The sequence below is a fragment of the Raphanus sativus genome, unplaced genomic scaffold (assembly GCF_000801105.2).
Source record: "Raphanus sativus cultivar WK10039 unplaced genomic scaffold, ASM80110v3 Scaffold0407, whole genome shotgun sequence".
Classification (NCBI taxonomy): Eukaryota; Viridiplantae; Streptophyta; class Magnoliopsida; order Brassicales; family Brassicaceae; genus Raphanus; species Raphanus sativus.
Window position 1 is genome coordinate 27,419 of NW_026615726.1, and position 13,963 is coordinate 41,381.

At 35.0% G+C, this 13,963-nt stretch overlaps 3 pseudogenes; 1 reads left to right on the plus strand and 2 right to left on the minus strand.

The window, feature by feature from the left end:
* The first annotated feature begins 3,706 nt into the window (after positions 1-3,706).
* Positions 3,707-7,281, plus strand: LOC130502053 (probable pectate lyase 20; annotated as a pseudogene).
* A 1,086-nt stretch (positions 7,282-8,367) lies between these two features.
* Positions 8,368-9,796, minus strand: LOC130502052 (UPF0725 protein At1g02770-like; annotated as a pseudogene).
* Positions 9,797-11,538: 1,742 nt separating this feature from the next.
* On the minus strand, positions 11,539-13,299 carry LOC108807911 (UPF0725 protein At3g19520-like; annotated as a pseudogene).
* Positions 13,300-13,963: the final 664 nt, after the last annotated feature.

The following is a 13,963-nucleotide window of genomic DNA, read 5'->3' on the forward strand; positions in this document are numbered from 1 at the left end:
TTATATATTACTTGATGTCCCTTAGAATTCCCGATGTGGGATGTAATATCCCTAATAGATGGCACAGGAGAGTATTTTGGTCAACAACTTGTTCAAGTTTTGGATCATAACTGTAACGTGGTGACTAGTGAGAACGGTAAAGATCAGTGTCTTGATCTATCCCTCCATTTGTAATGTAAGGGTGTTAGATCAGTGGGAAAATATATCGTCTGTGCCCACATTTCACAGAGTACATTGATGTTCACACACTTGACACACTTCTAGTCGCATATATGTTTCTTACTCTGCATGAGATTCGCCCTAACGTGGATGTATATGATTATAATGCCCACATGGAGAAGCTGATCATCATTGAATAGAAGATAATAGTTTTCATGTGGACACCGGAAAATGTAAGACCATGTAAGACCTATAACTTGATGACTTTAGCTGTTAATTATTATTATCAAGTAATTTACTATTGAATGAAGAAAAAGAATCAGAAAATGTTAATGAAAACATTCGCACATGACATAATCCGTGGTTGTCCGAAGTCAATATTTTTTTTTGTAATAGCATTGAACATTAATACTATTGTCTTTGTTGGTTAATGTTGGTCAGTCTGGAAGCCTAATCACTGTCCATTGTCCAACATGTGGAAATTAATGAATCAACTTTGTGTGAGCGTAAATTTGAACTTGTTTAGATAGATATATATATATACATATATATTCTATAGTTTTTTTAAAAACATTTTCTGTAAATTATTAATGATATGATATTTAACCATATAAAAATAAAACAATAGATAGTACCTGCCGCTAACTATAATCAAACTACTAATCCCTCTGTTCCAAAGAATTCATATTTTAGAAAAAATATTTCAACTTTTTTAAAAAATTCAATACATTACTTAATAGTAAATTGTAAACTTGAAAAAAATTGTGTTTATTGAAATTAAATTGGTTAAAATTATAGGAAATAGTCATTAATAATCAGTATTTAATAGGTGTGAAAATTCTATAACTTGCATTTTTTGAAACAAGGGTATATTTGTTTTGTGTTTAAAAACTAAAAGCTACTGCTTGACTTGGTTCAAATTAAAGAAAATCTACAATGACCCCAAAACATATATATGTTAATGTTCTAAGTTACGCTAAACTTCTTAAGGATCGTTAGCAAAAAAAACTTGTCAGAGATTGTGATCATCTATATATTATCATGCATTTCATTGGTTTCTGATCGTTATAAAAAAATATAATTGGTTACTGACAGTATTCAATCATAGTGATCATATACAGCTTTCTTACGATTTTTATTATACATCGAGTGGTGGAAGAGATCTGAAATCATCAAAACTGTGCTGTAACTATTTAGATCCAAATCTGTTGCCTCTCGATATGTACTTGGTATCGTACATGTTAACAGCCCATCCAAATTTCTTTCACGAAAATGAAATAAAAACCAAAAATAAAAGTATTTTGTATAAAATGTTAGATAAAACTTTTGAAATAAATCTTCTACATAAAATTTTAACATTAAATATATATATGTGTGTTATTTAAACAGAAAATGACATACAACCATACAGGGAAAATAAATCACTCTTAATTTTTATAATACTTACATTATAAATACGAACATCCACATCACATTTTGACGAAACATGATATAACCTTTTCAGGCATCCAAATTGTTTGCGTGGACCTTAATGGATATAGGACTTCGCATAATAATATACCATACCTTTTACATACCATTGTGCAATTTATTTAGAATAGCAAATGTAGAAGTCCGTTTGGTCCAATAGTGAATTAGATGTTTTCAGTGCTTCTTCTACGTCAGTTCAGTTATGAAGTTTGACTAATAGAAGAAACCATTTTTAGCATATTAATGGTCGAAAGTTTTCTGAAGATCTTTAACGTGGTGCTAGGCCTGGGCGTTCGGTGGACCGTTCGGTATCGGTTCGGGTGATTCGGATTTTCGGATTTTCGGAATTATGCTTAGAAGTACCATTCGGTATTTACTAATTATCGGATCGGATTCGGTTCGGTTTCTTCCGGGTTCGGTTCGGATCGGATGTAACCAATGTTTAAAATCGTTCAAAAATATATTTTTTAAACCTCAAAAAATAACAAATTTTTTGTTTCAAAATATATAATTGTTTATAAATCTAATTAAATATTAGTTAAACTAACTAAATTAGCTAAAAATAATTCAAAATAACAAATAAAACAAACTACAAAAATTTTGAATAGTCAAAAATATCTAAATCACTATAAAATATATCAAATATTAACATATTTAACTAATTTCGGATATTTTTGGATCCTAGTTCGGATTTCGGATCGGTTCGGGTTATAACCAAACACCAAAGTGCTAAGCTCATAAGTCCCGTTCGGATATTTTATATAACAGTTCGGATTCGGTTTCGGTTTTTCCGGTTCGGATTTAGGTAAGTACTTCGGGTTTGAGGTAAAAACATCCAGGCCTACGTGGTGCAAATATAGTCATTCACCATAATTTCGCGAACTAAAGACAAAAATACTTCTTGTGGATATAATACTTGTAAAACTGTTTATCGTAGATATTTTGGGTGCAAATAAGTAATATATTATAGAATTGATTATAAAGTTGTTTATCCTATTTTCAATTGATAAAATTCTTTGTCGACAATCAGTATAATAAAATGTATATAATATACAGTAACAAAATATATATTATTTTATATAATTGTGACATATTAGTATATTATTTTAGCTGCTGAATATAACTTTTCCTTTAATTTGTTTAACTTTTTCTTTCTTGGCATCAATAAACAGTGGCCGAATTTAACGTGGTCTTAAAGAAAACAGTAGAAAATATATACAAACATTGATGATTGGGTCTTCAAGGTTATACACGCAACATTGATTGGCTAGTTTATGTAATCTGCCACATTGAGCTAATCACCGGCGTGTTTTCCGGACATTCGCCGCCGACGAACAGATATATACATTTATTATATGTTAAACAATGACGTGGACACCATTTAAGAGTAGAACGTGTAGGAATGACCAGCCGCTCGGCACGTGATCCACCTGGTACCGCACGTGATAGAGAGAGATGCCCAGTGAGAAAATTTAAAGTAGCAGTTGGAGATGAAAGATGCAAAGTACTTGAAAAAACGAGATTTGTTTTGTTCAGTAAAAATTTGGATAAGATTAGGCATTAAACAAAAAAAATAAAAGTGGTGCATCCGTAATTATAGATCAAATTTTAGAAATTCTGATTTTAAAAACATTTTAATAAACAATTATTACCACAGATTCAGGATACAATACATATATATTCTAAATAATTAGGTTGTTTGTCAGCTTTTTGTTAATATTAAATTTGTTTCCCAGCATCTGAATTCTAATTGCAGAGTTTTGAACCCATCATCTAATGTTGTGAACTAGTATAAGTTTTTAGTTTTCTGACAATAGAACTACACATTTTTGTTAATTCTGAAATGTATGATATGTGAAGCATATATTGTTTTCTTATCAAGTACACAATATGGAAAATAAAATAATTGCATAAATAGTATTTATTCTCATTAGAATTGCAGCTTTTATTGAAAGAAAAAAAACGAGTTTGTACAACATATCTTCTTGTTTGTTTGTCTCTTGTCGCATCACCTATATTTTCAACCTTGGGCGTTATAAATGTGAAACAATAACTCTTCCACTATGGTGAAAATTTTATGTCAAATCCACTTTGAGTTTTATGTTCTGAATACTCAATTAATTAAGCCATGTCACGCACAATTTCTCTTATATAATAACTCGTCCAACTAGAGCCTTTCTTAAAATCGTTTCATACTTCTTCTCCTTCTTTTCTTTTCTTCCAACAGAACAGACCGACAAAGCCTCTGGTCTCGAACAGAGACAAATAAACACAAAAGAGCAGAGCAATAACAATGGCTATGACGAAAGTACTTGTCCTCTTTGCTTCTGCATTACTCCTATCAATGCTCTTTGCTGGTGTCGATTCCACCAGGTATCATCGGTTAATTGCTTATTATATGGAATGTTCTTAGTTCAGTTTGGAGTCAACTGTTTTACGTGATCTTGTTCATAGAACATAGCATTGAAACTTCAGAAGCAACTCAGAATCTATGGTGAAAGAAGAAAGCATTTTTTCTTCTTCGAATTACTGATCAGTATTACTTAACTTGTGTATTATAGATCTCAAATTATTGTAGTTTGGATCTTTTTATTGACCATAAACAGATCCCTGTGCTTAAACAAAAGTGTGTTGTTGTTAATAATGCAACACGCCAACACTTGTGGTGATTAGTAAGGTTTAGTATATTGCTTTATGAGATAGAATTGTTTCATTTCGGGTCTAGAGATAATAATTGTAGTTTTGTTTTTAATGTAGTAAACTAATTAATTGTGTTTCAGGTCCAATGAAACATGGCATGAACATGCAGTTGAGAATCCAGACGAAGTAGCTGCCATGGTGGACATGTGAGTATTTCTGTTGCTTGCATTTTTTAATTTTAGCTTTATTAGAATAGTTTGATAATGTAATGTATGTTTGCTAATTAAACAGTAAGTATCTGTTTGATCTATTGCGATTGGGTAGTTGGTAAAACAATAAATTAAACTTAACTCTTAAAGGACCAGCATCTCGTGACGTCTGGTTGGATAGATTCCTGTGATCTTCTTTGTAAATAGTTAAGAAATAAAATAAAAGAGAATTAAAAAAAAAACAGGTAACTTGTATTTATGTGGAGCAGAGCTCACATGGTGCTTGTGTAAGAATTTTTATAAATTCTGGTCAAAGGGTTCAATCCAAAGGGCCAACCACCAGACCTCGATTCTATTCCTTTTCCCACTTTTTCTTTTATCTTTTTTTTTCTTTTCATTTACAATAGATAAAGATTTCTATTTATTCAATTTAACTGTTTTTAACTAGATAACTTTACTAAAAATGACAGGGTTTTAATTTTCCGGAAAATATTTAGGATTTGTATTCGTTTTATCCTATCTTAAAGTTTGCTTTGTAGTTAATTAGTTTTAGTTTAAGTATTTTCAGACGAAAAAACTAGAAGTACTTTCTTTGTAGAGATCGTTATCTCTAAATGTATCTCACTTCTTGGTTCCCATTCAGAGGAAAAAAAACGAATGGAATATGTTTTTTTTTTGGCCATATAGATACATTTAGAGATAACGATCTAGTGTGTAAACTATCTATCAATATGAGAAGTGAAAGATAGAATGACTGTGGGTAAGTACTTTAGTAGTTAATATAAATTCTTTATGCTTACTCTTACTGGGCGTTTCAGACTTCACTATTTCTCTGGGTGAACCAAAACATCAAACATCATGTACTTGAGCTAATTTAGTTGAGTTGGATTTGGGTGCCATTTTCTCATTAAATGCAATGCACCATAACATATAGTTGAAAAATAGAAATAAAATGTAACGGTAAATATAAGAAAACGCATGTAGTAAATATAATTGCTTGCGAAAATCCTATGGACACATTGGTCCAGAAGAACATATGTAATGTTTTTGTTTTGTAACAAAAAACATGTGTAAATGTTCCAACAAACACCTAATCTTTTGGAGCAGTGAATCGCGACAAGCCCATGCATATGCCTCGTGTAGTGTTCTTCCAGTTCTTTCATGATTACTGTACTCAGAAAAAACAATAGTTCCAATCTTATCTCGTTATACAATAACCAATAATGTGAAACTTGTTACAAGATTATTTACATCATGTATTAAAAATGTATGAATGTGCCCACCGACGTAGATATCCTTTAGCTTCATGTTAAATGGCCCACTCAAAAATATTGGACCGGTTTTATTTAATTTAATGGTTATAGTACGTTGAGATAAGTTTGGTTCGCTAAAACCGGTTTTGATTTGTTTCAGGAGCATTCGTAACAGTACCCGTGCGGAGAAGGTTAGGTTACTTCTCATGCTCCACCGGTAACCCAATCGACGATTGCTGGCGTTGTGACCGGAAATGGCAATTCCGGCGAAAACACCTCGCCGTTTGCGCGATCGGTTTCGGACGCAATGCAATAGGCGGCAGAGACGGACGCTACTACGTAGTAAGCGACCCTAACGACGATAACCCGGTTAACCCTAAACCGGGCACACTCCGTCACGCCGTGATCCAAGAAGAGCCTCTCTGGATCGTATTCAAACGCGACATGGTCATAAACTGAAGCAAGAACTCATCATGAACAGCTTCAAGACGATAGATGGCCGTGGCGTCAACGTACACATAGCTAACGGCGCGTGCATCACCATACAGTACGTGACGAACATTATCATACATGGGATACATATTCATGACTGCAAACCTACTGGTAACGCTATGGTGAGGAGCTCTCCGTCGCATTATGGGTGGAGGACGATGGCTGACGGTGATGGGATCTCGATCTTTGGGTCGAGTCATATTTGGATTGATCACAACTCGCTCTCTACTTGCGCTGATGGGCTTATTGATGCTGTTATGGGTTCCACTGCCATTACTATCTCTAACAATTACTTTACGCACCATAACGAGGTTATGTTGTTGGGACATAGTGATACTTACACAAGGGACAAGGTGATGCAGGTTACGATTGCTTATAACCATTTTGGTAGAGGTCTTATTCAGAGAATGCCAAGGTACATACTTGTTGGAACTCATCTCTACAAATCATTTTATGTTATTTTATATTTTATTGATTTATTTTATGCAAATGGTTCTCAATTATACAATACTTTGAATGATTTATCATCTTAATCATTGGAAGGATGAAACCTTTTTTTTGATTGTAGGTGTAGGCATGGATACTTCCATGTAGTGAACAATGACTACACACACTGGGAGATGTATGCAATTGGTGGTAGTGCGAGTCCCACCATCAACAGCCAAGGAAACAGATATCTTGCACCGAGAAACCGGTTTGCTAAAGAGGTGACAAAGAGAGACTATGCAGGGCACTGGCAATGGAAGCATTGGAACTGGAGATCAGAAGGAGACCTTTTCTTAAACGGTGCTTTCTTCACACGTTCTGGATCAGGGCGTGGAGCCAGCTACGCTAGAGCTTCAAGTTTGGCAGCCAAATCGTCATCCCTTGTTGGCGTCCTTACCTCTAATGCTGGTGCTCTTAATTGCAGAGGTGGTCGCCGGTGTTAATACTTGTTCATTAGTCTTCTTTTCGGTTCTTGCATTTTATACATGGCAATAGCACTATTGGAGTGTTGAGGCTTGATTTAAAAACTGCCTCAACTGTAGTATAAAAGTTGTATGATTACATTCTTGTTTTACACACTCTCTTATATTTGATGTATCTATAAAGGCAAACAAAGTTGGGACTCCTCCTTTACTATCTTAATTTCTTATTACATCGTGGATAAGAGAATCTTGAACCCACCAATTCACTCATAGAGCACTTTCTATGAAATATATTTTTGATATCTTAATTTCTTCTCCCGTTTATCATTTTCACATTCTTTCAAATATATTTTGCTATTTTCTTCTTAAATTAAAGACTAAAGTTTGTTTGGTCTCTAAAATAGTCTTTTCTATTTCTTATTCTAAATATAAAAGAATGCTATCTTTACCGAAAAACAATTTTTTTTTTCTAATGTATATATTTAAAATAGCATTTTCTATTTCTTACTATAAATAGAGTTGCAAGGCAACGACTGGATTCGTCTATACTTGGAAATTCAAATGATAGGAACATTCCCGAAGCAAGTTTCTTCTTTCTCTCCATATATATAGACCAACAACGAATGTGATCTTTACCGCCCTCACTAATCACCACGTTATAATTGTGATCCAAATTTTGAACACGTTGTTGACCAATATACTCTCTTTTGCCACATCTACTTGGCTGGGATGTAGCCAACGCAACATGAGCACCGATGGATCTGAAGATTGAATGTTCAGGATGATGGGTAGCTTAAGATGGTGAAGTGGCGTGTGGAGATTGCTTAAGAAAATATGCTTGCTTGTGAACCAAGAAACTCAAGATTAGGCAAATAAATGGATCTCAGAAAGACGCACAGTTTTTGATGGTATTCCTAGTATACTTTCTTACAATAAATCTCACAGCACACACATGTGTTGATAATAACTAAACGTCAGCTTCTTTTACGAAACTCCAGCCGTTGTAGCTTTTATTTGGAGTTTTGTGGGCAAAGACAAATGATTCAAGAATGACAGTTGCTAACCAGAATGAGAAAACAAAGACATGAGAGAGTTCCATACTCATTGTCAGCTGAAGTCAAACAAGATACAACAAGGATTTTAATTCTTAAAAACAACTAAGAGGAAAGAAACCAACAACACAAAGTCTAAATACTATTATCGAGCATCGATAGCTGAGAGATCTGTAGAGTCAATAATCTAGCTAGCTTTTCCACCAATCAGCCATGTAGGTGGGTGGACATGGGGGAGGCGTAAAGTCCAGCCTCTTCTGCTCAGCGCAAATTTCATCAATGCTCTGAGGGCGAGTCATAGGGCGGCGATGACTAGTGTCTTCGCCGACCGAGAACCCAAACCCACCCATGAGAGTGAAGTATCCGGTAGATGGATCCTCAAACGTTCTGATTATGACTCTTCGCTCAACATGCTCACCATCCTCACCAACCCGGGCCACGGGCAAGCCTTTAAACGTTATGTAGAAAATGAGATCCGCATGCTCAACAGCTTCTTCCACTGCAACTCTCACAATCTGTAGCTGGGAGAGATGGCTCTACAAGAAAAAAAAAAAAAAAAATTAGCTAACATTCATTCGTTGTTGGCTGGCTATATGGAAGAAAAAGAAGAAACTTACTTCGGAATGTTCCTATCATTTGAACAAAGAGCAAGTTTCCAAGTATAGACGAATCCAGTCGTTGCCTTGCAACTCTGATTCATTCATCTGCAAAAGCAATAAATCATATAAATGACTGACAAAAGGCCAATAAATGAAATCAAGAAAGAGAGAAGAAAAAAGTGATATTGTGTACCAGGCGGAAACGTGATGTATCCTCAAAATTGGTCGGCCAGAAAGGTAATAATCCTTGTCATCACATGCATCCGGTGTCAAGGGATAAATGGTGGAACCTACGAGTCAGAGATTTTATACAAGACATTAATAAAATTATAAGAAAGAGAGAAGGAATTTAAGTTCGTTTCTAATACCATTGGCCTAACTGGTTCTTGGCAGTGAGGCTTATCAGCTTGAGTCTAGCAATGAAGAGCATCAAATTCAAACGAGCATATTCCTCCTCAGAGATTCCAACCAGGAAGGTGACCAGCGAAGTGGTCACTGGATCATAAGCAACCAAAGTGATGCGGTATGAGGAGATACAGTTATTAGTCATGTTGAACTTCGTCAGGTGGTGGAACTTTAAATTTGTTCCCTGGAATACAAAATACAAAATATACATCAATGATCATAATCAATCAAGAAAGAAATTAATCAAAAATACTGAAAAGAAACTGAAATTATTATTTACCTTAGAGAGGTTGTAACGATAGATACCGGAGTCTAGCGTAGAGATTGACCAACAGACGATTAGGAAACAGATTCCTCTTGTCTTCACAATCGTAAGTCAAGAGTCCCATTGGCGGTGCTGAGATATGTTCGATATCAAAACCCTAGTTATGAAACAAACAAAAAAAAAATTCAAAAGTCTCAGCCGAATGTGATCATATCCAAACAAACAAACAAACATATAAATTGAAGAAGAAGAAAGATTTACCCCTGATTCACTCACTTGCTCCCAGTAATTCATCTGCCTACGGACGAACTCCTGCTATCTTGAACAGGAATACCAGAAGACATGAATTGATCGATGCTGTTCTGGTCGATTTAGGTTTCGAAAGGAAGTGGCGATGTTAGGTTTTACGAGGAGATGCTTATTTCCCTATCTCTTTAATTATATGAACAAACTTGGGTGCACCCCTGTGGATTAGTTAAAAAAAGGAAATTAAAACTAAAAAAAATAAAGGGAAATAGCTTTACGAAAAAAAAAGGAAGACGTCGACTTAACGCTATTCCTCGTCGGCTGCTGCTTGAGGCTTCTTCTCAATGCCCTAAAAGAGAAGACAGATTGTAGTTTTCACACAAAAGTTTGAGATACGCGTTACTCTCTTTTGTCCTCTTTCAAATTTTAGAATTTGATGTCTTTAGATCAGGTCAATTTGCTAAAACAACATAATTAACTTCAAGTCTGATTATTGTTTGTTATATATCTCACGATCATCAACAACAACAAGGAGAAGGAAGGAGATGGAGAAGAAGAGCATTAGTTAAAAAAAGATAAGTTTTTTTTAATTGGAATTGAACTTTTGATTAATTCTACAGACGAAGAGGGATCTAAGAGAAGTTCCCAAGAAGAGTAGCAGAGAGAACAAGCTACAAAGAAGGGAGAAGAAAGAAGAGACTTGAGGCGCAAGAAACAGAAGAGTGAAGAAGAAGCGTGATAACAAGGAGGAAGAATGTCAAACAAGACGAAGCTCTCTGTTACCACCTTTTTGTTTTGAGAATCCATCCCAACGTCCCTGCATTGTTAGAAATCTCGTTCCAACGGCATCTGTTTGGACGACTAGTCCCTGGTGAGTGTGCTTTTCCTCTCTGTGGTTTGACATGATCACAATTTGTTTTCTTCCGTCAGCCATTCTCTTCGCCGCAAGTATTGCCTTTGTTAACTTTAGCACCTCTTGCCTCCGTAACCTTCTGTCATTAAAGACCAGCTTGTTTCTAGCTGTCCATATTTCCCCAAGCAATCCATGGTGCTGTTGAGATGTACTCAGCCATGGGTCATGCCACGCTTTGATCGAATTACCATCTCCCACAGACCATCCCATGTTTCTCATCATGAGGTCTCTACCTATCAATACCCCTCGCCAGCCATGCGATTCTGCTTCCTTGTGTGATACGGTACTTGAGTGAAAGATTCACGCTGGCAGTATTTCCGAGCAGAAATCTTGTAACTGCAGATTGAATTTGATTGCAAAGGGAAACCGGTAACTTGAAACAAGTCATCACATGCGAAGGCATAGCTGATGGGACGCTCTTTACCATGACAAGTTTCCCGGCTTTAAATAATAAAGCATATATAATGTATAAGCTTTATATGCAGACTCATCAGAACTAAACTCCATTCTACTACAAGTTCGTATTTATTCTGATTTTCATTGTTTGCTTCTAAATAATCAGCATCTTTAGTCTGAATATAATCCTTGTTGTTGCCTATGTCCGCTTCTTCGTCGAAATCACTGACTGAAGCATCGTCATCACTGAATAAGGCAATTTTCCTCAACTAAAAACTCATCCAAATTCTAACTTAACAAACTGGTTTCACCTGAGATTTGCAACTAAATTCATCCTGAGTAGCGTGCTATGCACGGGCACACTTTTTTAAATGTAAATTGTTAACAAAAAATAAGAAAAATACTTTTAAGTTGTAACAACATTCTCAGCTGAAGTCAACAAGGTACAACTTTTTTTTTAAAGGTACAACATTATTGTTATCAAAGTCTATTATTATCTTATCCATTCTATGGAGCACCTAAAATTTTTATCTAATTTTTCCAATAATCAGAAATGTAGATAGTGGGCATGGGCGAGACGTCGGGTTTTGCCTCTGCTCAGCGTCGAAAGCAGCGTAAGCTTCTTCAAGGGTCCGGCCAGAGGCGTACCCACGTGAAGAGGTCTGGGTTCAACTGCACCACAAAAATAAGAAGATTTAGTATTTGTAAGCTATAACACAATTACATCACAGTGAAGTTGGTAAAAAACTTTACCACTGAACCCCCATACCAGAGTTCGATTTTCTCCTGAAGCACCTTTGACCCCAGAGATATTTTTTTGCTGGGTCCGGCGGCGAGTCATATGGCGCTCGCTAGTGTCTTCTCCAACCGAAAACCCAAACCCCCCTTGAGAATCAAGTATCCGGTAGATAAATCCACATACCTTCTAATTATGACTTTGCGCTCAACATGCTCACCATCCTCACCAACCCGAGCCACGGGCAAGCCTTTCACGTTATGTAGAAATTGGCATTTATGACGTCCACATCCTCCAAAAGTTTCCATTGCAACTCTCACAATCTGTAGCTGGGATACATGGCTCTACAAAAGGAAAAAAAACATTAGCTAACATTCGTTTGTTGGTGGTATATGGAAGAACAGAAGAAACTCACGTCAGGAATATTCCTATCATTGGCACAGAGAGCAAGTTCCAAGTATAGACGAATACAGTCGTTGCCTTGCAACTCGGATTCCTTCAGCTGCAAAAAAGCAATAAATCATATCAACGACGTACAGAAGTCCAATAAATCACTGATATTGTGTGATAATCTTACCAGGTGGAATCGTTTTGTATCATTAAAATCTGTCGGCCAGAAAGGGAATCCATTATCATCACATGCATCCGGTTTGAAGGGATCATTGGTGACACCTTTGCAACATTAAATAATAAGCAAGTGAGATTTTATATAGGACTTTAATAGGTTTAAAAAAGAAAAAAATGGAATTTAGTTCTGTCTTTACCAAGTGGCCTAACAACTTCATTGCTGGGAGGCCTATCAGCTTGAGGTCTAGCAACAAAGACCATCAAATTCAAACGACCATATGCTTGCTCAGACACTCCAACCTGAAAGTTTTTGAGCAAAGTGGTCGCTGGATCATAACCCACCAAGTGATGCGGTAGGAGGAGATATAATTCATAGTCATGTGTTGAATTTCTTCAGGTGATGGAACTCTAAAATTTGATCCCTGACATACAAAATACATCATCATAATTCAAAAAAAAGAAAGAAATTGATCAAAAATATTGAAAATAAACTGAGACTATGTCTTTTTCATTTATTTACCTGAGAGAGGTTGAAATGATGGAGACCGAGTCTAGCGTAAAGATTGACCAACACATGATTAGGATACCTAATCCTCTCGTTTTCACAATCGTAAGTCATAAGTCCGCAGGTATCTTGCGTTACTGAGATATGTTCGACATCAAAACCCTAAAAACAAAATATTGAAACTCAGTCGCAATTGTAAAGCCGACAAAAACACATTTCTATTTCTTTCTGACTCAACAAATATCGATTCAGAACACCATATGCCAAAAAATCTGTAATTGACATATCTATAGCCACACTTCTGTGTGAAGAAGAAATTTACCCCTGATTGCTTCACTTGGTCCCATAATTCATCTGATCCTGGCTATTTACTATAGCAATACCAGAAGACAAGATTGACCGATCGATGCTGCTTTGCTACTACCACAGATGCTTATTTCCCTATCTCTTTTATATATATACTCGTATTACTGCATGGACACATTTTTATTTTTAATATAAAAGGTTAGTATAAAAGATAAGAAAATGATTTTTAAGTATATGAGTATATGTTTTTATTAATATATAAATATAAATGTTACTTATTATGATTCTTCAAGTATAAAATCTTTTATCAAATATGACTAATAGTCAAATATAAAATATATTTTTAAAAAAATTAAATATATTTCCAAAAAGCATACAACATTTTATTAAGAATCACAATTGTTTATTATTTAGCCATTACTTCATATATTAGGCAATATATGTTAATTTTATGGCATAGATCAAAGAGTATATGTTTCTCTCACAATCTTGCTCAGAAATTACATCACATACTTAGCAAATTAGTTAAGAAATTATAAACAAATATAGTTGAATCTTTAACCAAATCAATATAAAAAGATATGGCACCATAATTACATTAATTGCTTCTTTTTTAAGATATAAAGGATATTGCACCTATAATCAATACTATTGTTTTTTTATTTTTCCTTGATTTCCTTTTAATTATTATTTTTATGCATTTCCTATAAAACCTGTGGTTAACAACTTCATTAATTTTAAACCGAAATATCTTTAGACGTATCCAAAATTGTTTATAGTATTACCGAACTGGTAGGAGGGTTAAGACGGATACCAATTGTCATAGATTGAATTATATCAAA